Raw genomic sequence first — 24025 nt, 5'->3', positions numbered from 1 at the left:
ACATCTATCAGTAAATAGTGGCTCACACTACATATACCAATTAAGAACAAATTGAGAAATGATGTAAATAGATGCCACACCTTCCTGACAATATATCCAACAATAAAAGTATGACAGAGGATGTCAGGAACAGAGGGGCTCCTCACAGAACCATCATCAACTCTCTTCACCACCCCCAGCCCTACAGGATAAAATGAGGCTAAGATGGCGGTAAGGGTGAGCTGCACCTGGCTTCTCTCAGCTATCAGAGCTCACCAGTGCCCGCATGGACACTTCCCATCACTTATCCTCACAGAAGGGTCACGAGGAGGGACAGGGTGGACAAAGGGCCCTGCTTGTTAGTTATGTGACGTGGCCCAAGAGCTAGGACCTAAGGATCAGGAAGGAAACTGCACTGAAGATCAGATGCCTGGAGAACCCTGCTCCAAGAGAAGCAAAGCAGTCAAGGCCAAACTGCCCTCACAGAAGCTTTATGAAGAGTTAAGGGCTGCCTTCTGGGGTGCAATGGCAAGGAGACCAGAGTCTCACAATTTGCTTGTTGCTTCTGCATCCAGTCGGAGTTCTCCTTGCTGGTAAGAGGTTTTAGTAATAAAACTCTGAGGTGTGGGGCGCCTGGGTGGCTCAGTCATTAAGTGTCTGCCTTCAGCTCAGGTCATGATGCCAGAGCCCTGGGATCAAGCCCTGCATCGGGCTCCCTGCTCAGCAGGAAGCCTGCTTCTCCCTCTCCCACTCCCCCTGCTTGTGTTCCCTCTCGCTGTATCTGTCAAATAAATAAATAAAATCTTTAAAAAAATAAAACCCTGAGGGGGACGTCTGGGTGGCTCAGTCGGTTAAGCGTCTGCCTTCGGCTCAGGTAATGATCCCAGGGTCCTGGGATCGAGTCCCACATTGGGCTCCTTGCTCAGCAGGGAGCCTGCTTCTCCCTCTCTCTCCCTCTGCTTGTGCTCTGTCAAATAAATAAAATCTTAAAAAAAACAAAAAACAAAAAACAAACTCTGAGGTGTTACAAGATACAATGCAAAGGTCACATGAACCTCTGCCTTAAAAGAAGAAAGCATAAAGAAATCTGTAAGGGCCACACAGGCTTAGGCTGTGCCCTCGATGGGACTTCGTCTGTATCTGAGACTAACCCCAGAGTAAGCTGGAGGCCCCACAAAAGGCAGGACTCTGCCACACAAACTCCTTGTCCAACATGGACTGGAGTGTCTTTCTTCCATTTGCACACACCAGAGTAACTGCACATGTCAGGCTCCACTCCAGCAAGTAGGCTAAGCACATAAGCACATATAGCACATATAAGGCTACCCCCCCACACGTACAAGCATGCATGCACATACGCATACACACACCCACAAATCAGCACATGTGCACACAGACCAATACATTCAGGCCACCACACAGGCACACACAAGGCCAACACACTTTGTCCTCCAGGCAAAGGCACAGTTCTAAACCATCAACTGTTGAAAACACAGACCACACATCCCAGAGAATCACTGTCCTACATGGGCCAGGTCCAAACTACCTCACTCTAGTGTCTCTGAAGCACAGTCTTGGCAAGACAATCCAACCCCAAGCAAGACATTCAGTGGGAAGTTGCCCAGGGTCTCAGGCCATCAGCCCTCCCTGTAAGGGAGGTTGCAAGGCCAGCACAGGTGTAGAGGGGCAGGACCACGAGGGTGGTGGTGTTCACTCACCTAAATCTTTACTGAGCCAGCCTTACAGGAGACCCTCCTGCCTCCTCCAAGGCCCACCCCACTGCCCTGCTCTGCCTCCAGCTGCCTCACACACACCCAGGTCCTATCTAACCATCCAGCATCAAGGTCCAGCCTAAGACCCAGGCCCGGGAGATCTGTCCCCAAGACCACAGTGACACTACTGCCAAGGCGGGGGCTCTGCTGTCCCCATGGTCCAAGCCTCCTCCTGAGTGCTCAAGCATCAGTGGGGGAAGAAGGTGAGGGCCTAACTCTTCACTGAGAAAGCGACCATTAGGCACACAGTTTCAAACTGCTACAGAAAAGCCCACTGACAACAACTTCTGGGACACTGAAAGAATCATCTTTAACATGTTGACAAGAGATTTTGTTATAAAGGAGGAAAAGAAAAGCATAACAGTGGCTAACAATTACTGAATTCTTTATTTGATATCAGGCAGGGTGCCAGCACTTCACATGCCTGATTTCATTTAATCCTTATAACCACAAAACAAGGTGCTGCCAATGCTACCCACTTCACACGGGATACTGCCAATGTTACACTTCACATGGGGGTACTTCCAATGTTACCCACACTTCACAAAGGGTATTGCCACTATTACCCCTCCTTCACATGAGGTACTACCATTGATACCCACACTTCACACAGGGTACTGCCACTGATGCCCAAATTTGACAAGTGAGAAAACAGAGACTGACAGAAGTCAACGTGATCGGCCAGGGTCAGAGGGCTAAGAAGTCAAAATGGGGATCCAACCAAGTCAGCTGTCTCCCAGGCCCAGGCTCAAATCCGAACCACTGTACCATCAGGGACAGTCTGACTTTGAAACCATCCTGAGGCTGGATCCTTCCCAAAGTTCTGGGGAATTTTCCTAGAGCAAAGATCAGCACACCAGCAATTCCTCTTCTAAAAGCACACTAACTTAACCCTTTCCTGAATTGCTAGAAACCTCATGGAGGAATGAGCCTCAACTGTTTCAAGCTGTATCCTGTGGACCAAGTAGCAAATTCAATGACTCCCTTTCTTTAAAAGGCACAAAACCCCTCAGGTGTTGAAGCACTATTTCTGAGCCCTTACCTGCCAAGGTACAAGCCAAAAGGCTTAAAGGACCTGATCAACATTGCCAGCCTGGGTCACAAACCAGAACCAATTTTCATTTTCATTCCTATTAAGATGTACACACATGCCAACCACACTCTAGCTCATCACAGGAGCAAACCAGGGTCCCTCAGCAAGGAGCCATGTATGCAGATTTCTCTCCTTCTTTGCATAAGAACAGCACGGGACTCACAAGTGTGAGGCAGTAAACACAGCAGACACAGACTTGTAGGAAGAAGTTCGGTCTCCTGGCCACTGACACAACAGAGAGGACAGCAGAGGACATAGGGCTCAGGACAGTCCAGGCCCTACAAGCTCTGTATAAGTGGCACCAGGCTGCTGCCCTCACTTAACTCGCCTGATTCCTTACTCCCATCTTCCCCCCAAAATCAGGACTCTGACAGCGTATTGTTCATCACCAAACAGGTGCTACTCTGGAACCCAAGTCATTTCTTTCCAAGTGCCAAACCCCCAAGGCCTCTTTCCTTCCTGCAACAACATGCCCTCCCCCCCTCTCAACACTAGTGTTGTCACTCTGTGGGATGCCCACCTGTCTTCTCCCCTGGACACTGCCAAAAGAGCCATGATTTGAAAACATTTCAGCAATGCATGAAACAAGGAAACTTTCCCAAACCAGGAAGGAGCAGCTGTTGGAATAATTCATGTGAATGTTTTAGAGAAGAGCCTTAATCACTCTGGGTCTCTCTGGAAAAGTGTCCAAAACTCAAGTTGGAAAATCCTCAGAATCTAGAAAATGCAGGTTACCAACCAGCTCCTGGGGCACTGGAATAATATTGAGCCTCTTCCTGGTCTCTCTAATTGCTACAATTCCTCACGTTACGGGCTGTGTCCATCTAGGTTCCATCTGTCATTACTTCACTCTTGGGAACAGAGCAGAACTTTTCCTACATATATGAGTACGAGATGGTCCCTTTTATTCTTTCACCTATTTTTTGTGCCTTCTTCGAACACAAAGCACAATTAGTTTGGGAGGAGGAGACTTAAGAACAGATCAAGTTCTGCACCTTCCCCCACAACGGAGGTAGCCACAATCTGGCAGATTCACAGACATACCCCTTGCATTCAAGAGGGTTCTAGAGGTCACAGAGGGCCTTCATGCCTCGCCCATTGTATCCTCCCTCCTAGCCACGTAAAACAAAGAGGAGGCATCCAGCACCAAAGGCCAGACTATCTCACCAACATCCACTTTTTCCCCAGGCAGTAGACGCTACCTTGGACCACCTTCTCCAGGACCCAGTTCACTTCACCTTTGCTCAAATTCAGCACCCCTGAAAGCAAAGACCCACAATCTTAGAGCCTATGTCACCTTCCAGTCCTCACCCTGCTGCTACCTCTCAGACATGTTCATACCCACTCTTCCCTCTTTCTCAGGGCACCCTATCCTATCTCCCTTATGTGGCCATTAAGACCCTTGAGGGCAGGAAAAGGCCATCACTGGACTCCAGGGGTACAGCACAGCCTGAGCAGGGAAGGGACCCCATTTTTTTTTTTTTTAGATTTTACGTATTTATTTGTGTGTGTGTGTGTGAGAGAGAGAGAGAGAGGGAGAGAGAACAAGTGGCGGGTGGGGAGGGAGGGGCAGAGGGAGAAGCAAACTCCCCACCAAGCAGGGAGTCCGACGTGGGACTCGATCCCAGGACCCTGGAACCATGACCCGAGCTGAAGGCAGATGCCTAACCGACTGAGCCACCCAGGTGCCCCGGGACCCCAGTTTTTGAAGGACAGATGACTTGTTCTCAACCCCTGGTATCCAGCTAATCCCCACCCAATCTCCTGGCACAGTGTCTCTGGCACCTGTCCCTGCTTTTTATTCCCCACCAGGCAAATTCAAAGCCATATTAGCTTATGCCTGCCTTTTATCAATGTCCCTTTTTCCTGACTGGCTTCCCTGCTCAGTTCAAGTGAATACTCTCCTCACAAACTTCTGAGGGTTCTCCATGCTTTTCAGATGAAGTATAAACAGCCTTCCATTTTAAGTCATCAACAATAACTGGAACAACCTGCATTTTTTTTTTTTTAACCTTATTTCTCACTATGACTTTCCATAAACCCTGAGGTCTGGGAGGGTTATCTGCCAACTCCATCCACCCTTGATGTTCCAGTGCAAGGAAACACTCCTTGTAAATGGTCTAGTCCAACATCACCAACCTTTTCCACAAGAGCTGTAGACCTCCAGGGACCAAGAAAACAGCCCCTTCTCAGAAGAGTGTGCTGGAGAGTGGAGGGAGATAGATCAGAAGCCCCATCTTGTTCATATCATGGCATATAACAAAAATTATATTTGCACAGCACACTGGAGTATACTTAGGGTTACTCATAACCTGGGGCTAGGACCACCTGGCTGCAAAGACATCTCTGCATCACTGTCACCCATCCCAGCCAGCCTGCTAAGAAGCTCTAGAGAATCCCACAGCCAGCAAGACATCTCCTGCTCTGTTCATTCCACCATGTGGTGGTGAGAAGCCTACACTGCATTTCACTTGATGGGGCACCTTCCAGAGCAGCTTAGGCGCTTAAATGTCAATAGTTAACTTAAAAAAAAAAAAAAAGGCCAACAGTGGTTCACAGACTCAGAAGGCTGGTTGAACAGATCAAAGTTACCTTAATTTTTCTAAGCAATTTAAGTTTCCATTTTCCCTTAAGCCATAAACCAAGGCAACAGAGTGGACAAGCTCTCCCACCATCTTAACCTTCACAAAAGATGGGTGCACATCTGAAATGCTCACTCAATGTTAAGCCCCTTCCCCAGGTGATGACCTGTCCACTTTCACTGCCTTTTGTGGCAGGGTCACCTGATCTTCTCTCTGAAAAGAACCCCATCCATACTCCCTGAGGGGGTGAGTGGGTGCCTACTGGCACTAGGAGTAGAAAAGGCCTCTGTCAGATTGTGACTCACCAATGGGCGTCCTGTAATCCCTCATGGCCCCCACCCCCAATCTTTTCTCTTCCAAACAAAACATGTTCAATCCCTCTAACCGGTTCTGTGATACAGTTTAAAGACCACTCCAGCATCAGATTGTGCTGTTCTAGAATCATCTAGCACCCTCAGCTGGGTGTTAAGGACCCCCCCACCCCCGGACTAGCACAGCCAATCACTGAAGCCTAGTTCAGCATCTGACATTTAGCCCATTCCACCTTATTTCCATGGTTGCTTGTTTGGATCTTGAAATGGTCACCCACATATCACCTGAAGGATTTCTGCAAGTAAGTGCCATTACTCTTTTTTTAATAGGGAAAAGGAGTTTTATGCTCTATAAAATTGAAAGCCATTACCCACTCAATTCCAAAACAGGAAACACTGCTAGTTTTGTTTCTGTTTTTGTTTTTTTAAAGGCAGCCCTGAGTTCTTCCTCCCTATGTCCTGTCCCATCCTTACACTACAGACACCATGACGACCTCAGGGATCAAAAAAAGATGAGGTTCCTTCACTTGTCCTGATGGCACCATGTGATGTACAGAATTGATGAATTACTATATCATACACCTGAAACTAATATGACACCATACTGTTAACTGAATTAAAATAAAAACTTAAAGAAAAAGATGAGGCCATGAGGAAGGAAACCTGCCATTGGACCTCCTAATTAGGGAGGAGGAACCTAGAACAAAACAGAACTGACCAAACCAGTGGATGGAACTAGAGGGTATTATGCTAAGTGAAATAAGTCACTCAGAGAAAAACAAATATCATATGATTTCACTGATTTGTGGAATTTAAGAAACAAAACTGATGAACATAAATGAAAGGAAGGAAAAATAAAATAAGACAGAAACAAAAAGACAAACCATAAAACTCTCCTAACTATAGGAAACAAACTGAAGGTTGCTGGAGAGGAGGTGGGTGGGGGGATGGGGTAACTGGGTGATGGGCATCAAGGAGGGAACTTGACGGAATGAGCACTGTGTGTTATATGTAACTGATGAATCTCTAAATTCTACCTCCAAAACTAATAATATACTATATATTAATTAAATTGAATTTAAATGAAAAATTTAAAAATTAGGTAAATAAATAAATACCTGACCAAACCATAGACAAGGACATGGGGTGCCTAGCTGGCTCGGTTGGAAGAGCATGCAACTCTTGATCTCAGGGTTTTATGTTCATGCCCCACACTGGGTATAGACATTACTTAAAAGTAAAATCTTTACAAGAAAAAAAAGAAATAAGGATGACAGAGATCAGACCAAGGAGGCTCCAGGAGAGAACAGAGAGCTACGTTCTCCTTCCTTATGCAAATTAAACCAGGGGTAGGCGACTCCTCCTCTCAGGCCTCAGTTTCCAGTTTGTAACATCAAGAGCTGCCCCACTCATCTTGAAGTCTGTGCTATGTTCAGTAAAACAGCACACAGAAGCAAGCTAGTCCCAGGTGAATCCTAAACTTGTCTGGGGCCCAAGGATCAAACATAGTTACATTTTTAAAGCTCTGCCTGACAAACAAACTGACTACAAGGCTGCAATTTCATTTCCATCCAGACTTGGTACGTTAATATCTCTGCCCAAGAAAACTTCAAAAGCAGACCAGGCAACTCCTACTACTGACACTGGAGGTTCCTCCTTCTCCCCAGACTTTACCAGAGACAAAAGCCTCAACAAGAGAAATTTCAAAGTTTGGGAAGGGAAAGCAAGAGACACATGACCCACATACACACTGCTAAGAAGGTCAGTTAATCAAACAAAAATGTTAAGGAAAACACTAATCAAACCTGGAAATCTCCCAGGGTTCCAGTGCGTATAAGAGAATCCCAGGGAAGGTGCGGATTCAGAATCCTCTGAAAAAACCACTGCCATTGAAGGGGCAGGTGCGAGAACCCTTTACATGCACAGGAGTAACACATGAGACAACAAAAAATGAAGTTCAGGGGCATCTGGGTGGCTCAGCGGGTTAAGCGTCTGCCTTCTGCTCAGGTCATGATCCCAGGGTCCTGGGATCGAGCCCTGGAGCACCACATCACACTGGACTCTCTGCTCAGCAGGGAGCCTGCTTCTCCCTCTCCCTCTGTCTACCGCTCTGCCTACTTGTGTGCTGTCAAATAAATTTTTTAAAAAAAATTTTTATAAAAAAAAAAATGAAGTCCAATCATTTGAACTGGCAATGTTCTGTCAATGATACGTAAGTCCTGAGAATATCATAGGTCTGGAGTGACTTGACCAATTCAACCAATGCCTTCAAACCAAGAATAGTTTGCTACACTCCTACTTTCCCCAAACCATTAAGCAATTGGGAAAAAATGTGTTTCCTCTGCAGATGTGAATAAGGTTGTAGTGGCAAAGTTTTCAAAACTTGCTGAGTAAACCGCCCCAAAACAGACAAGAAAACTAAAAATCTCTTACCACCACAAAAATCCACCGAGTGAAGAGAATACAGGCCTAAAACCTGCTCACCTCCAAGGTCATGTTGAGCAGCTGCCTCTAAGGTAAGAATGTGTGGAGTACAGTTTAACAACCACTGACTCAAAGGCTAATTGCACAGAACAACTGGGATTAGAGGAAATGTTATGCTGGGATTATACGCAGGTTTAAAGCCACAGGGTTTCTTTTTTTTTTCACCTTCCTTCCAAATAATTTGATGACCTTTTTAGGTGAGATCTCCTTACAATGAGCTCTAAAGACCTCCAAATTGTGAGGCTGTGGTGGAATTTTGTTATAAAGAAAATCCAAAGCCTCAATCTGAGTGTTTCATTGCATGTGATAATTGAGATGTGCGACCTTATGGGAATCATTATGTAGTTGTCATCTAGGGGCAGAATTTTGTCTTAGAGGTGAATGAAGGAGTCAGGAGCTGGGATACCTCTTTTGAACATTTCTATTTGTCCTCACAGCCATCCTAGGAGATCAAAGATACATTCCCTGTCTACAGATAGGAAAGCTGAGGCCAGGTAGGCAGGCAACCCACCCAAAGCTGAAAAGCACTAAACTACTCAGTGGCAAAGCCCAATCTGTCCAATTCCCAAGCCAGCTTGAGAGCTGTAAGTCTGGAAGGAGACTAGGATTCAGTCCCAGGCTCTCCTATTTGCCACTGCATGCACCATCAGGAGGCAACCCACTTCCCATCGCTGGCCAGAGATCACTTAGGGATAAAGCCAAAAGTGCTAGGGGCCCCTCCTGGTTCTTAAAGGCAAGATCCCCTAGCAAGTATCTTCCCATCTCACACATGGAGGCACTGTTCCTAAAAGTCAGAACATGAGATTTAGCAAAGCCAGGAAAGGGGCTATCTCCTTTCCCCTGGTGGGGCCCCACCAACCCAGCTATCTTCTATCACTAGGGAGGCGCCCAGGCTAATGGAAAAAACATACAAAATCTGAACTCATAAAGGCTGGAGCCCACTCCCAGTTGTAGAATACTCAGCAAGGTGGCCCTAGAAAGTGTCACCCTCTGTAGGGGACTTTGGCTTCTTCCATCTGGAACATTGGGACAGGCTATGGCTCCAAGGGGCACACAGCAGTGACAGTTTGTCCTGAAAATGTGGAGGTGCTCCACACCCAAAGCGAAGCAGTGCCTTTGTGCTCTGCCTCATCCATTATAATCATAACAGCATTCACTGAACTATACACACACTAGGCCCTGTGCTAAGCCACTTGAATTTATTATCGCATTCCAACTCAGTTGTTCAAGGTAGACATTACCTCCTTTTCAGAAACTGGAAACAGAGGGTAGGGTTCAGTCAGCAAGGTCACATCACTAGAAAGTGGCAAGTGGAACTTACACCCAACCTAAGGCAAAGCCAGGGCTGGTCCATGACACCACTGCAGGGACCTGCTGCCTGGAAATAGGAGGGCTCACTTCTCACTCAGCAAACAGCAGGCAGCCCTGGATGAGGAACTGGTTGGCCACTGTAGTACAGCAGTATTTTTTAAAGTGCGCCCAAAGGCATCACCTCATTTAGGCTGAATTAAGTTTGAAGATTCAAATCAAAAGATCTGATCAGCATGGCAAGTCAGGTGGTGCCACGTCTGGAGACAAAACTGCAGGAGGAGGAAAGGCTGAAAAATTCTTCAACCTCAACGAGTGGAGACTTTCTCATCAACCCCACACTGCCTCTACTCTCTCCCCAACCCGCCCCCCATCCCCAGCTGCAGCTAGCTATCTTTGAGGCCAAGCAACCTCAAAGTACTAGTCTCAAACCTTCCCCAAAACTCCTACCTCAATTTGCTGAGAGCCCACTTGCAGGTATTGTCCATATCCTGCCAGCACGCTCTATCTCAGATGCTGGTCTCTCTCATTCTCAGACAGGTATCAAGCCTTCAGTCCTTTCATATAAGGAGCCAGGAAACAAGAAGGCAAGGCCCCTGACAAACTTGCCCGAGAAACAGGGTTACCTTTCTGAGGATCAAGAGAAAGTGGGTGCAGTGCACTGAGAAGCTGCAAGGGCCCTTTCCCCCTGCCACCCTAGAGGGTTCCGGAGGATTCCCAGTCACTTCCTAAGGCTACCTGCAGGTATTCAATTAGAGTAAGTTCCTTTGTCTTCTAAAAGACTAACCTACATTTTCATCAGACAAAAAGAGGTCACAAATACAGCCTAGAAAACGAGGGGAGGGGCAATAAGCCCATGGTCTGACATTCCTCTTGACTAAAAAGTCCTGGATCACGTTTGCCAGCATCTACAAGTATGCAGGATCTGTCCCCAGCTGTTACTTTTGTTTCTAAGAACACCAACCAGCTTCACTACTTCCACTTCCCTGCCACCACTTCAGGTCCCGTCTTTTATCTAAACCTTAACCGGTGGCCTTCTAATTCAGTGCAAGATGTAGCTTTGCACAGTTAGAACGTCATTACCCAAAAGAATAGCAACCTGAAGCCAGACTGTCTAACTAACCTTCTAAAACAGTTCAGATAACTCAAGAGCATCCATTCTAACAATCGACCACCCTTAGCAGGCAACAAACATAGTTCTGTGAGCCTCAAATTATGACACTGCCAACTTGTTCTTCCGGTTTTGCCACACTTCCCAACCCAACAACTGTTACAAGGAAATCCCAGAGATGCTCTATTACCCCAGGACGACTGCTCATAAAGACCTCACCTAATCACCTGTTTCATCATCTTTCCAGTTTTCTACAATGAGCATAAATTAACTCAATTATCAGGGGGAGAAAAAGGTCTAGGGAAAATAGCCTTGCTCATTCCATCTAATGGCTCAGAAACATCACAAGTCCAAGCAGGTAGTTCTCCAGACAAGTATCTGAGTTGCCCATACTTTTGGAGGTTAGCACACTGACATTCCTTAACTGAACTCATTGGTAAGGCCGTTACATTTTGGTCTCTGTTAGGAATTGACAATATCCAAGACTCTGAGAGTCATTCAATTTTCCCCCAGGAGAACAAATACCAGAAAATGCCAACATTTGGGGCACCTGGCTGGCACTTGGTAGAACATGTGACTCTTGGTCTCGGAGTCGTGAGTTCAAACCCCATGTTGGAGGACAGAAATTACTTAAAAAAATACAGGGTGCCTGGGTGGCTCAGTTGGTTAAGTGACTGCCTTCAGCTCAGGTCAAGATCCTGGAGTCCCAGGATTGAGTCCACAGGGAGTCTGCTTCTCCCTCTGACCCTCCCCCCTCTCATGCGCGTTCTCTCTCTCATTCTCTCTCTCAAATAAATAAAAAAATCTTGAAAGAAAGAAAGAAAATAGGGGCACCTGGGTGGCTCAGTCAGCTAAGCGTCTGCCTTCAGCTCCAGTCATGACCCCAGGGTCCTGGGATTGCGCCCCATGTCGGGCTCCCTGCTTGGTGGGGGCCCTGCTTCCCCCTCTCCCTCTGCTTCTCCCCAACTCGTGCTCTCTCATGCGTGCGCTCTCTCAAATAAATAAAATCTTTAAAATAATAATAAAGAAAAAGAAAATAAATGTAGGATCTCTTTAAAAAAAAAAAAAGAAAGAAAATGCCAACATTTCTGGGCGCCTGGGTGGCTCAGTTGGTTAAGCGACTGCCTTCGGCTCAGGTCATGATCCTGGAGTCCCGGGATCGAGTCCCGCATCGGGCTCCCTGCTCGGCAGGGAGTCTGCTTCTCCCTCTGACCCTCCCCCATCTCATGCTCTCTCTCTGTCTCATTCTCTCTCTCAAATAAATAAATAAAATCTTTAAAAAAAAAAAAAAAAAAGAAAAAGAAAATGCCAACATTTCAGAATGGCTACGCTACTTTCCCACCCACGCCCTTCAGAAGCATCCTTCAGGGATCTGCTACCTAAGGCTCAAGGTGGTCCTGGCTGTGAACCCCATCACTGCCTTGTCCTCTTCGACAGGGATCCCACTGTTGTCAAGGTAAATCCCAGACCCTCTTAGGTCTGTGTGTGTGTATGTGTGTGTCTCTGCTCCAACCACCCTAATCTTCCTTCAGTCCTAGACACTCTATCAGAAATGCTCTTCCCTTTTCTCTTTACCTACTTAGCTCCTACACGTCCTCCAATCCCAGTTGGAGAAATACCCCCTTGAGTCTTGCTCACCAGGTCACAGCGTCCTTTTCTCCTTGACCCTTTTAAGTTTCCCCATGTTTATGAGATTAATTACGATTTCTCTCCCACTAATCTCATGGTAAACTCCACTGAGCAGGGATTCCTAGCACGGTGCCGGAGGCAGAGTGTACACTCCGATATTTATTGAATAAGTCTATCCAGAAATCACTCCTTGCAATGCCAGAAATTCACAAAATAAATGATGCAAAGCAAGTGAGAGCTACTGAAGAATTAAGAATTGGAGTCTTTAAACTGTGTTTTATTACTCAAATAAAAAGTGTTTCTTGGGGCACCTGGCTGGCTCAGTTGGAAGAGAGTATGCAACTCTTGATCTCAGGGTTGTGAGTTCGAGCCCCACATTAGGTGTAGAGATTACTTAAAAATAATGATAATAAAAAAATAAAAATATCTTTTTGAAACCATTTCTTGTTTTTTAAATAATCACAAAACACAGAGATATCAGAAAGTTTAAGGAAAAAAAAACCCCACTCCTCACCCTAACCCAGAAATTTTGTTGACATTCTGGTACAAATCCTTCCAGGATTTTTTTCTACCAAGAGTAGCATTATTTCTTTCCTCACTATCAAAATATACAATTGCAGGATTTGCCAAATGATACTGCATTAACAGAGATGACTTGACATTTAAAAAAAATGATGTCATCTGAGTGGAAAAAACAATGCATCCAAATTGGTAATAAAGGACCCATCCCAATTTCTATATCACATCCAAGATGAGAGATAATCCTCTGTAAAAATCAGCTTCAGAATTTTAGGGGAGGAATATGTGATGAAAGACAAAGAATGGGGGACTACATGAGGAAAGGATCTACTGCAAATTGCTCTCAAAACCTCCATTCTAAACTACTTGCTCTACAAAAAGGCCAACTTTTCTGAGTTGGAAGCTGAGGAAGCAAATGCAAAGGGGCAAGTCTGTGGCTTGACTCCTTCAAGGCCAGCTGGTAACTCTGCTCTCTGAGGACAACACAGGTCTACAATGGTGTCCCTAAGTTATCAGGTCATCCCCCCAACTCCCAGCAGAAGTAGACTGGAGCCTGGACAAGTAAACGGGCTCTTGTTTTAGGAAGGACCAGGAAATGCTCACACAGTGGGTTGCAAACAGGAACATTCCTGGGCTCTGATGCCCCAAACATCAGGCTCAAGCCAAGCTCTGCCCCTCTACCACTCGGCAGCCTTGGACAAGCAGCCTGGCATCCAGGAGCCTTAGTTTCCTCACCTGTAATGTGGGGATTATATCCTCCACCACACTGGAGTGTTATGGGCAAGGAAGATGTCTCTGTACAAAAGGCATTCAAATCTGGGGACTGGTGTCTATCCTGCCCTCCTCCACAGCTTGCTGTCAGGTGTAACATGCTACTAATCTTAGCATCCTGATCTGGTGCCAGCAAACATTAGTTCACCTAATCTAACTTAAAGAAAACTTGTAACCACTACCAGAAAAAAAAAAAAAACACAAAAAAAACCCCATCAAAGGATAGTCAGTACAAGTCTGAAGCAACTACACAGAAGGCTCTGTCCCTCAGTTTATCTGTGCTGCCACAGCCAGAAGGTGTCACTGTGCGAAATGGACACACAGAACCAGACACTTAACAAGCACCGTGTACTCAAGAAAACTGAAAGAAGTAAAAGGGTAAGGAAGAGAAAAAAATTAAAGGCTCAAGTGACTCACCCGGACTTTGATCTAAAGAATCCAAAGCTCTCAAGATAAGGATGAACTACACGGCTAAAGACGCTGGGTCAAATACACAAAATTAAATAGCCCCCACAAAGTTCCCAAGGCAGGGCAGAAACGCGCACCCAAGGGTTGACATTCAGTTCCTAAGAGAGGGATCCCCATTCATTTCTGGGTCCCAGTGTGTCCACACACACTAAGTGTCAATCACGCTCTAGGCTGGGGCCCTGCCCACAAGCCTTTCCTTGTTGAAGTGATCAATTCCGATTCTTGGCAATAATCCCTTTAAAAGGCCAGCTGCCGCTGTCTAGTCACTGATGCCGACCCATTCCAGGTGGGGGGGGGGATCAATAGAGCCACCGCCTAAACGGGGAGGCAAATTTAAAATGTACGGCCCTATGAAGGGCTCGAGCCCGGAGAGGGGGGAAGGGTCCTGCGGCTCCCGGGGGTCAGGCAGTAAGGGCGCGAGGAGGGAGAGTGCCGGCCCTGCAGGCGTGGGCGCGCGGGGACTCTTATTCTGACACGGGATCCTCCGCCGCCGCCGTCGCCGCCGCCGCGGGGTTCAGCGCAGCGGCCAGGCCCGCCCGGGACCCCCGCCCCCCCTGCCTGGGACCCCCCGCCCCGCGCGCCCACGTGCCGCCCGCCCGCCGCCCCCGCTTGTCCTGGCCGCTCGGAAACGACCCCTGGAGGCCCAGCCCCTCCCCCGACCGCGGAGGAAGCGCAGAAGGAAGGGGGGCGACGCCGAGACTTTCCGGGACCCCCGCCCGGCCCGGCCCCCACGTGCCTGGGCGGCGTCGGAGCGCGGAACTTTCTAGGGTAGCGCTAGCAAGACGCTCCCAGAATACAAGGAGTAGATAGAACTCACTCACTCGCTCTCACTTTTCCATGCTCACGCGGGGGTCTCTCAGAGCCCACTGACCCCCGACCCTGTCCGACCCTCGCCACCCCCGCCGCTCCAGGCTTCACCTCACGATCCCAGCCCCGACCCCACCCCTCCAGCCCCTGCTCCCCGCCAAGTTTGGTCCAGAACTTACCGGGCCGCGGGCCGGCCGGGCCCTAGGGCAGCGCGCGGGTTCGTGGGGCCGTGGGGCCGGGGTCGCCTGCGGGGCCGGGCGGCCGAGGGGCCGGGGGCGCCGGGCCGCGCGTGCTCGCTCCGCCTGTGGGGCCGCCCGGGCCCGCGGCGCTCGCTCCGCCGGTCCGCCCGCCCGCCCGCGCCGCCGGCCAGATAATGCGCCCCTCGGCCGCACACATGGAGCCCGGCGCCGGCGTCACCGCCCGGGACATGCGCACCAGGTCAGCGCGCCCGGCCCGCGGCCCCCAAAACACCGGGGAGCTCTTAAAGGCGACGCCGCCCGCCCGCGCCCGGCTGGGCGGGGACAGAAGGCCGAGGGGCGGGGCCTTATTGTGGGGGGCGGGGCAAGGTTGCGGGGAGGGCGGGGCAAGGGAGGCCGGCACCGCCCCGGAAACACCGCCTCTCCGGACTACGCTCCACGGGCAGCCCTGCTCCCCCCGTTGGTTTCCCACGCGGGTGCGGGCGGGTTCCCTCCCCGCAGAGTCCCAGTGCCTTCCGCAGGGCCGAGGGGTCGTCGCCAGCTCACCGGCAGCAGAGCCTGGCGGACCGCGCCCAGGGCTGACTCACGACGCTCTCACTACTGACCTCGCTCCAGCTGAGCTACATGACCTGGAGCAACTCAGCTGCTTCTGAAAACGGAGGTTAGAATGCCACCCCCACGGGGGTCGTCACACAGAAGCTGCGCTCCCGGGTATCGGCTAAACCATCACTTCTGTGCAATGAAGAGAGTTCTACTGAGTAAGCTCCAGACCCACCCACTTGAGGATGACTGCTCTCCCTCTCCAGTTACCTCCCCATCTGCAACCCCCCACCCCGTGTTCTGGGAGGTGAATGCCCCCCCCCCGCAAGACGGCAAATCTGCACCTTTCCCTCTCCAGTAACTTGAAGGAAACACGGGAAGCGTCTAACCTGAGAAAGGATGGGCTTTTGGATATGTTAAAGTATATGAAGGGAAACACAATTTCTTTTCTTTTTCTTTTTTTTTTTTAAAGATTTTTTATATATTTGACAGAGAGAGAGACAGCCAGAGAGGGAACACAAGCAGGGGGAGCGGGAGAGGGAGAAGCAGGCTTCCCGCAGAGCAGGGAGCCCATGCGGGGCTCGATCCCAGGACTCTGGGACCATGACCTGAGCTGAAGGCAGACGCTTAACGACTGAGCCACCCAGGCGCCCAGGGAAACACAATTTCAATAGAAAAATAAAATATCTAATATCACAAGAAAGCTCTATCAAGATTATGTTTTGAAGAATCACCAAAAAAGGCCCTTTTCATGTTCTTTTTCCGGAGTTAAAACAATTCATAAGACTCCTAGACTCCTGATTAGTGGCTTTTAATTTGTTTTATAACACATCTTAATACACATTCATACAACTGAAGCAAAAGTTTCACCAAACATACTTTAACCACTTGCAATGTACTCTGATATTAACTATTCTATTTCATTTTTTTAAAGAGATTCAATGTAATTTCAACCCACCATTGGTCTTGACTCCAAACCTGAAAAACAATGTAGAACAACTTTTACGTATAAAATTGTATTCCTGCTATGTGCCCCCCCAACAATAAGAGGTTCAAAAAGGCCCATTTTAATTGTGTTGAGTTCCACACATAATTAGCAATTTTTTGTCCTTGATTCCACCCCCCACCCCACTCCCCAAATCTTCCAACTGCTTAATGCAACATCTGGCACAACTCCCCTGGGCCAAAAGCTAAGCATTCCTCAAACTAAAAATGATACAAAATGCAAACTGTTGACCCCCAAACGCCTTCCCTGACCCAGTTTTGTCAGCAATTTGCTTTGCTACAAAGAATTTCAAATGTTCAAATTCAAAAACCAAACAAAAACAGTCTTCTTCTCAAACAGGTGACTTGGTATAAGAATGCGGGAGGCTCCCTGATCCCATGTGCAAGAAGAGGTTAAAAGCAAATATCCAAAATTTTCACTGTAATTCGGCAGCTTTATAGTTTGAGAACTGCTTTACTCTAGGACTATTAATCAGATGATGTATATTAAAGCAATACAAGCAAAATATTACCTCACTGCTCCTCACCTGGGTCTTGATTAATGCCAACTTAATTAACTACAAACAGCAATGTGTGGTCAAGTGGGAGACCCGAGACTTGAGATAGACATAGAGATTCCAGAGTCTGAACTGGCAAGCCCTGTGTGAGTCACCAAGGTGACAACCACCCTGTTTTAAAGAGAGAGGCATCAGCTGCGACATATTAATGGCACACCCCTGTGGACTGAGGTGTGTACTGGTGACAGGTGGGCTGCTCCAGAGGGCAATGCCAACATCTCCAGCTGGGAAAGCAGGGGTGGGGGTAGGATGAAGTAGTCACAGGGTTTATTTTTGTGATAGAGAGGGCCAGGTGTGTAGATGGAAAAAGTGACAGTAAATCCAGACCTGTTTGGGGTCCCCGGAGCTCAGGCAGGCGAATGCTAAGGCTGCTCAGACTAAAAACCTTACTACCTCAGTGTCTAGTACTGGACTAAACAGCAAATAGTTCAGCTGGCTGATTACGAAATATGATGCAATCACCTTTAGATTCCATTCTAAAGCTAAAGAAACTAAAAGACAAATAAGGCTAGTACCATGTTTTTGTTGAAGTTTTCCCTCTGCCCTAAAAACAAGGCAGTCAATTAATACTTACAGATACCAGTTAATATAATACTTTGAAAACACTTCTGTTATTTAGTTAAGCAAAATTTCCTTCCAAATTCATTTTAAACTTAATATCCTTCAAAGATCAGATTCTTGCTAATAATAGCCAGGCCTCCTTCCACCCTAACCACTGCAAAAATATTCTAATTATCTTTCTAATGTACTGTTAGATAAACTTCTAAATGCCATCTGAGCCCGTTCCTGCACAACAGAGGGACTAAAGAAAAGAAATTTGGGCCGAATTCCATATGTTCATGGCCTCTTTTATAGCAGAAAATTGGTCAAAGGCTCCACAGTAGCATGAAACTGAAAAGGAGTAGCATCACCTACTGAATGTTTAAGGTACTGTACTTTTTTGTTTTTAATCAGGAGATTTCTTTAAAGTTTCTGGTGGACAAGATTTAAGATGTCTTATGTGCTAAACACTGACGGACAAGAACTGTCTAAGAGACCACTCATCCCAAGGGTTTTGCAAGCTGAGGAGCCTGCAGGCACCATCTCCAGAAGTTCACAGGCTGGTGGCACAGAAAGGCAGAATGGTTTCAATGCAGAAAATGCATTCATAGGAAAGACAGGAATCACAGAGGAAGGGGCTGCTCCCCTGCCTGGGGAGGAGTCTGGGAAATCTTTGTGGATGTGACATTTGAGCCAGTTCTTAACAGATGAATATCCCAGGCATCCAGAACAGCAGAGGCAAAGGCCACACACCTGGAGTGTGGGGCTCTGGGGGCAGAAAGGGCTGAAAAGGGATGGATTCATTATCCTTTAAACTTTTTAGATGTCTTTCTCTCTCAAAACACAGAATGAATTGTCATCTACTTACTTAAATTCGAAGGCTAAGCAGACCTAGTTCTGTAGACTTTAACTAATTTTGAGATTACTGCTATCAGTGACACTAGGCTCCCACTTGTTTTCTAAAGAATAAACAGGTTGTTCATTCAAAAGTGTACCAAATGTTTTTAAAAGTACTTTTATGAAAAAGAGCACTGACCACTTACCATACTTTGCATTTTTATTATTTTTTTTAAATATTTATTTATTTTGAGAAAGAGAGGGCACGGGGTGGGGTGGCAGGGAAGAAGAAGAGAGAGAATCTTAAACAGGCTCCACGCTCAGCGTGGTACCCAAAAGGGGCTGGATTTCAAGACCCTGAGATCATGACCTGAACTGAAATCATGAGTCAGACGCTTAACCAACTAAGCCACCCAGGTGCCTCCATACTTCTCATTTTTAGAGCTCAAAAGTCTAAAACTGTTTTCCCTGAGTTTAGGGACAATCATAACTACAATCTCTAAGGGAGGATTGTTTTAAAGTTTCTTATTTCACCCCAAATTCATACTCACATAGTGACATTACAATGCAATTGGTCGAGAAAGAGAAGGAAAAGATTAATTCCTATGTTAATATCATTTCCTTAGTACTTTGATGTTTTTGGTACCTTTTTCAAGGACGAGAAAATAGTTAAAGGGACTATTACAGTGGTACTTTATGAAAAATACAATATTCCCAGTGCATTACGCCTGCTACAACAAATGTCATTTTTTAAGTAACAGCATTCTTACACTAGATTAGGAGTTTGTGGGAGACAGATCTGCACCCCTTTGACGCATCCCTGTCGTATATACACTGAAAAGCGCTCTGAAACACAGCTCTCTAGAGATGGGCCACTTTGTCAGCATATGTTTGTTTTGAGTGTTGTTTCTACCCACAATTCCGTATACTTAGTGTCAGGCAACATGGAGTTCAGGCTCCATCTGTACTTAGTCTCTGTGTGGCCCTGAGGAAGTCCCACTACTACAGAGTTCTGAGCACAAATGTTCCACTGAAGGGTTAAATACAAACGGCTAGATGTATCTGTGAACCCGGAAGTATATCTCTCACTCTGTCTTCATCTGCATGTGTCACCAGTTGGCAAGGAATATCTCTTTTGTGTCTATACATGGCTTACAAAAAAAATGCCCACCTGATATAGATCAATTTTAAGTCTTTGAAAAGTTAGTAAGTGGGGGCGCCTGGGTGGCTCAGTTGTTAAGCATCTGCCTTCAGCTCAGGTCATGATCCCAGGGTCCTGGGATCGAGCCCCACATTGGGCTCCTTGCTTGGCGGGAAGCCTGCTTCTCCCTCTCCCACTCCCCCTGCTTGTGTCCCTCTCTCACTGTGTGTCTCTCTGTCAAATAAATAAATAAAATCTTTAAAAAAAAAAAAAAAAAGGTAAGTGAACTGTTTTCTATGAATTAAAAAAATTAAAAGGAGGGCACCTGGGTGGCTCAGTTGGTTAAGTGACTGCCTTCGGCTCAGGTCATGATCCTGGAGTCTCGGGATCGAGTCCCGCATCGGACTCCCTGCTCAGCAGGGAGTCTGCTTCTCCCTCTGATCCTCCCCCCTCTCATGTTCTCTCTCTCTGTCTCATTCTCTCTCTCAAATAAATAAATAAAATCTTTAAAAAAATAAATAAATAAATAAATAAATAAAAATAAAAATAAAAAAATTAAAAGGAAAAAAATCAGAAAGCTACCAGGAAAAAGAAAAAAAAAGACTGTATGTCAGTCTTAAGTCTAGAGATCAACCTATTCAAACCTACTTAGCAAAGAAAGAGTGCTAGTCACATCATTGGTCTGTTAATAAACATCCACGATTTAGACACGAAGAAAAATATGTTTTAAAAATTTGATATCCAATTCACACCCCACTCCCTGGTTGTTAAATGGCAGATATTGCAACCTGACAAAGGAAGGAAGAAAAATATTCCTCCCAAAAGTTTTCCTGATAGGATGGGTACCCCCCTCTCCTCCCCTGGTACCTAGCATTTCCTATAAAAAATAGAGGGGATTGTGGGGGTGCCTGGGTGGCTCAGTCAGTTAAGCATCAGCTCAGGTCCTGATCTCAGGGTCCTGGGATTGAGCCCTGGGGCAGGCTTCCTGCTCAGTGCAGTCTACTTGTCTCCCTCTCCCTCTCCCTCTGCCCCTCCCCCTGCGCACATGCACTCACTCGCTCTCTCTTAAATAAATCTTTAAAATAAAAATAAATTTTGGGGCACCTGGGTGGCTCAGTTGGTTGAACGTCTACCTTTCATTCGGGTTGTGATCTCGGGGTCCTGGGATCAGGCCCGGTGTCAGGCTCTCTGCTCCACGGGGAGTCTGCTTCTCCCTCTCTCTCTGCACCCTCCTTGCTCTCTCTCTCAAATAAATAAATAAAAACCTTTTAAAAAATTAAAATAAAAATAAATTAAAAAAAAAAAATACAGGGGATGGGTCTTTCTGGTTTTCTCCTTCACAGCTTGATAACAAAACACCCATGCCTTCTTGCATGCCAACCTGATCAGGCCTACATTTTACCAACTCCTGGTTTGAGAAGAAAAAGATCTTTATTTCAAATTTAAGTCAAAAGTCAACCTTCAACAGAGATGCTTTAAGAGATTAAATATAAAACTTGAAAGCTTCGCAAATAACAATATAAAACCTAAACCTTGAAAATGTCATGCAAGTTAAAAACTTGTTTTACTATGTTAAAGATTTTAGACCAGCTTAAATGATAACAATTCTCAAAGAAAAATAACTCAGAAGCAGCCTACCCAAATTTGTTTTCTTGAAGCTCCTCAGGAGATTAAACTTCATGTAGACTACATACCGTTAAAGAGAGTCCAGTTGGTCTGATTTCACTGGATATCATTGATATTTCTGATTGACAATTCTTACTAAGATCTCAATTTAAATATTTTAATCTGAGTTCAATTTTGAATTCTACTATGGCACATTTTATAAAACTTTCTACCTTTGAAGGTAACTGGACTTTTCTTGCCAAAGGTGCTCAGTTCAAACTCTGATTTTCAGATGTTCATAACCTCCTCAGGTCAAGAGAACTCACCAGGTTGTTTTTCACCTCCAGGTCCCTGCCCATGCCCATGCTATTTCACTCCCCAGAATGCCTAGCCATCTAACAAGTAGCTCTCTCTATTACCCCTCCTTTGCCCACCCTCCAATTTGAGCCTTTTTCCCAGTTACCCTATCCATGCTTCAGGGGGCACTGCAAGTCCATATAGTAAGTACACAAAGGCGATGCATAGCAGCCTAAAGCTACAAGGAACTGAGGAAACTCACTGAGAAAAATCAGCCAATCTGGGAACCTCTAGATCATCGGTCCCCAGTTGCACCCAGCTTGTCGCCCCAACATGGACTGGTTTGCTCTCAGACAGTATTAACTGCTATAGGTAGCTATCCAAACTTGGGTGCCAATCTTAAGAGGGCCAGTAAGCTTTTATATGATTCCATAACAACTACCTTTATTGGACACCTACAACAATCTGGCCACCTGCTTCATGCTTACCATCCCCGCCTCACAAATGAAAAACTGAGACTCAAAGAAGTTAAGCCATTTGCAGTTAAGCCACTTTCCTGAGGTCACAGAGCCAGCAAGTGGCAGATTCTGAATACAAACCCAAGTCTTTCTGACTCTAAAGTTTCTACTCCACAGAGGGTACTCTTTTAAAATAATGAAGACAAGTAACAGTAAACCATTCTTCAAGAGCACACTCTTGTAGAAGGACCTTCTAATGTCTGCTTCCTTGAGTTCTATACACATCTCCAGAGCAGCCCTCTGCAGGCAAGCTCCTGTGGTAATGCAAAGGAAACCATCCTGTTGGCTACCCTGCCAGTTTGTAGGTACATTAGCTGAACCCCCAGAACTGCCAAGTACAAGTCCCCTGGTGGCTCCCAGCTCTGACAAAGCAGCTTACCAGGGAAAAAGTGAGAATTTGAACATGTTTTCTATGCTCAAATTGGGGCCCAAGAACTCCGCTGGAAGGCAAGGGAACAGGAAGTGAGGAGGGAGCAAGCATCCACTTCCCAAGGGCAGCAGAGCCCAGAGGTGGGAGCCTGGTCACGTGCACAGTTGCATTACTTGCCCACGCCCACTTCCGGCCAGAGCCTGCCTCTTCACCTCCGAGTCAGTACTTTGGTTGAAGGAAAGGAAGACAGACTACCAGAAACTCTCCTTATAATCTCCCTCTCCCCCTTAGAGCCTGTGTCCTGAATGAATACCCACCCCAGCTCTCTGGCTCCACCCCCCACAAATACCCTTAAGAAAAGCACCTGTCACAAAATTGACCTCTATGGACTAACATCAAATGTGCCCACAACATAGGAAAGTCAAAATAGTGTTTTCCCAGTCCCAGTATAAGAGGGAATCCTAGGGCGGAGGGAACTGTGCACCAAGAACCTACTAATACACAACAAAGCAATCTAGTTGAAATCTCACTTTTCTTTCCTATGCCATAAACAACAGCCAAGCACTCCACTTGTCTGAATTTGTTTTTTAAGATTTCAAACAAGGTGGAAAGGGCTTTTAGAGCTGTTTATCTCTTTGTGTAATATGCACTGCCATGAAGAAATGCCACAGGATTCCAAAAACACACTGCCACTGACTTCAAGAAAAGCAAAGCTGAAAATGCTCCTAGCAGTGACCAACCCAGATTCTCTCATTTCTCTAAGATTACAGTCACCATCATCCTGGATCAACTAGTGCCAAAAGCCAACAATCAACCAGGAAAATGCCAAAATTTCTGCCTTCTTTTAGAGGGAGGAAACAGAAGCAAGAAGCCCAGTGAGGAAATTAGAGGGATAGTGAGGTTTCACTTCTAAACCTCCAAGAAACTCCACCTCAAGTTCCCAACATCCAGGGATATTCCCAAAGAAGCCCTGCAGTAGTCTTTCTTTCGATTGTTTTCTTGTCTGTGACTGGGATGTAAGCTCCTTGAAAGCTGACTTCATCTGTCCTGCTCACTGCTAGGCCCACAACACCCAGCATGGTGCACCCGGCATACTGTAGGCACGCAAACATTTATTGCTGGATTATTTGCTGGCATAGGAAGAAGTTACATGAGCCAGAATATTTAACACTATATTTCAATCCAATTTAAGTTAAACTAAAAAAATTAAAAATAGGGGCGCCTGGGTGGCTCAGTCGTTAAGCGTCTGCCTTCGGCTCAGGTGATCCCAGGGTCCTGGGATCGAGCCCCTACATCAGGCTCCCTGCTCAACAGGAAGCCTGCTTCTCCCTCTCCCACTGCTTGTATTCCCTCTCTTGCTGTCTCTCTCTCTCTGTCAAATAAAAAATAAAAGAAAAAAGAAAAAAAATGCCCTACCTTATGGCCACACAGGAAAACCTAGTTTAGTTGGGTGCTAAAACTGTCCCTTATAGGCCAGTTTGAAGGGATAAATTCTTTTTTTTTTAAGATTTTATTTGTTTTTTATTTATTTGAGAGAGAGAGACAGATAGTGACAGAGATAGTGAGAGAGAGCACAAGCTGTAA

The 24025-nt window shown here is 46.4% G+C and overlaps 1 protein-coding gene across 5 annotated transcripts in view; it reads right to left on the bottom strand.

The window, feature by feature from the left end:
* GATAD2A (GATA zinc finger domain containing 2A) overlaps positions 1-24025 on the bottom strand; it is a 101752-nt gene that overhangs the window by 72873 nt on the left and 4854 nt on the right. For 4 of the 5 annotated variants that reach the window (XM_032412534.1, XM_032412539.1, XM_032412538.1 and 1 more), the window contains exon 1: positions 15014-15096. The exons of the other annotated variant lie outside the window; for it this stretch is intronic. The gene's annotated coding sequence lies outside the window, so the exon portion shown is untranslated. Of the gene's footprint in view, positions 1-15013; positions 15097-24025 lie in introns of those variants that run through there. 5 annotated transcript variants of the gene reach the window in all.

The sequence above is a fragment of the Phoca vitulina genome, unplaced genomic scaffold (genome assembly GCF_004348235.1).
Source record: "Phoca vitulina isolate PV1807 unplaced genomic scaffold, GSC_HSeal_1.0 scaffold13, whole genome shotgun sequence".
In the NCBI taxonomy this organism is placed as follows: Eukaryota; Metazoa; Chordata; class Mammalia; order Carnivora; family Phocidae; genus Phoca; species Phoca vitulina.
Note: the sequence above shows the minus strand (reverse complement) of the source record. Positions and strands in the feature narration are given on the sequence as shown.